The sequence below is a fragment of the Haplochromis burtoni genome, unplaced genomic scaffold (assembly GCF_018398535.1).
Source record: "Haplochromis burtoni strain Fernald_Lab_line unplaced genomic scaffold, NCSU_Asbu1 Contig_1238, whole genome shotgun sequence".
Taxonomy (NCBI): Eukaryota; Metazoa; Chordata; class Actinopteri; order Cichliformes; family Cichlidae; genus Haplochromis; species Haplochromis burtoni.
The window spans coordinates 53,014-55,231 of NW_024583599.1; the positions used below are offsets into that span (position 1 = coordinate 53,014).

The 2,218-nt window shown below is 41.4% G+C and overlaps 1 pseudogene; it reads right to left on the reverse strand.

The window, feature by feature from the left end:
- Window positions 1–1,301: 1,301 nt before the first annotated feature.
- On the reverse strand, window positions 1,302–1,887 carry LOC121813185 (annotated as a pseudogene).
- Window positions 1,888–2,218: the final 331 nt, after the last annotated feature.

Here is a 2,218-nt window from a genome sequence, read left to right on the forward strand (position 1 = left end):
TGCACTTCCAATACCGGCGCAGTGTTTTGCTGTGACCAAAAAGATTTTTTTGGTCACTAATTTGCTCTTTAGATTTTGCAGGACTGAAACTGTTAAATTTGTTAATCTCACATTTCTCCACTGCACCTGTAAAAACAGCTGCTATCTGCTGTCAACTCTGGAGGTGGAGCTGTTGAAGTGAATGACTGCTACTGAGAGTAATATTTGCTGACAATAACATTAGTAATCAGCAGCAGCTGTTTAAAAATGAATCTAGAATACGGCGGTGCTCTGGAGGTTTTGTACAGAGGAATAGCAGGAAGTTCTTCTTCCAGTGCTTGACCTGAAGGTTAAAAGTACTGGTTGACACATGTTAAGTCAAAGCTCTGCAGAAAAATCACATCACTCACAAAGTTTGAAACCTGATTAATCTTCCCAGTCCAATCCAGAGTTCGCCCTGTCCTCTTTGGTGAAGCCCCGTTTAAGTTAGTTTCTGATCTGTATTGCAGTTTAACTGGAGCAAGTCAGACATTTGAAAACATCAGAACCTTATATTCAACAATATGAGTGTTGAGAGGGACAGAGAGTGGAATGGCAGACAATAGCATCCGAAGATCCATCTCTGAAATTAAACCAAAAAACACCAGAGGATCAAATGGTAAATGACCTGCATTTGTTTAGCACTTTTCTAGTCCCTAAGGACCCCAAAGCGCTTCACACTACATTCAGTCATTCTCACACTGGTGATGGCAAGCTACATTGTAGCCACAGCTGTCCTGAGGCGCACTGACAGAGGAGAGGCTGCCAGACACTGGTGCCTGTTACACCCCGGCCTAGGCAACCGGGGTGCAACGTAGAAAAACAAAAATAAGGCAAAAACACATGAGAGGCGGGCCCTCTGACCACCACCAATAGGCAAACATGGGGTTAGCATCTTGCCCAAGGATATTTGGCATGCAGCCAGGAGGTAGTCTGGGATTGAACTACCGACCTTCTGATTAGTGGCTGACCTGCTCTGCCACCTGAGCTACAGCCACCCCAACTGCAGACAAACACTGTGGACTCACAAACTGGATTTATACATTTTGTCTTTTTCCCTGCTCTTCTTTCCTGCGTTGGACTATAGCCTCCCACTACATTATAACTTCCAAGGATTTGGCTCCCTTATTATCAGATAATATATCGACACAGAGTGGAGATAAGTTCATCTTCAGACCTTGATGTGCCCATCCCCTCTCTCAGAACTAGGTTTAATTGTATTAGTATTAGTATGGATAATGTTTTCATTATACTACAATTATGATGCAAGATACATTTGGCATAATGAGGACTGCAGGATTTTGTACAGCTGCTTAAACAACTTCAGTCACTGTGGATTTCGAGCACAATAATAAACAGCAGAATCTTCAGTCTTCAGACTGTTCATCTGCAGATACAGCTGCTGTTTGCTGTTGTCCTTGGAGATAGTAAACCGGCCTTGAACTGACTGAGAATAGGAAGTGCTGCCATCACCATAGTATATGTAAGCAATCCACTCCAGTCCTTTTCCAGGAGCCTGTCTGACCCAGACCAGCTGTAGTCTCCAAAGGTATATCCAGATGCTGTACAGGTCAGTCTGTGGGATTCTCCTGGTCTTTTAACTGCTGGTTCAGATTGTGTCAAAGTCTGGCCATCAACACCTGTCAACAGAAATAAAAAAAATCATGACAAAAAAGTATTATCATAAATTAAAAAAACATAAGAGCATCGGCAAAAAGTTTCACCTGCCCAGCAGACAGTTAAAAGTAACAGTGCTGTCCAGTAGTCCATCATGTATAACTGTTCCTGCCCACTGTGCTGTCATATTCTAAGCAGTCAGACAAATAAATGTAGAAGACAATGGAACATTTGCATTGACTCCTCCTTAAAAGCAGGAAAAAACTAGTAAGTCATTAACAATTGGTTCTAACTTAAAATGAACTACTGTATTGTGAAGTTACAAAAACCTCAGTGTGAAACCAGTAGTTTTTAGTGGTTCCAAATAAAAAAACAAAACATTTTACACTATAAAGCTATCTGCTGTAACATGTTTGACTTTCAGGTACGGAGTGCTGCTGAGGACATCTTTAGTTCTGACAAAACTGCTTTGAGAAGATCCAACAGCTGGAAGTGATTCTTTCAAGTTCTCAACTCAAGTGTATTTATAAAGCACATAAAACAACTCATGTTAACCAACGTGCTCTGCGAAATATAAAATGGG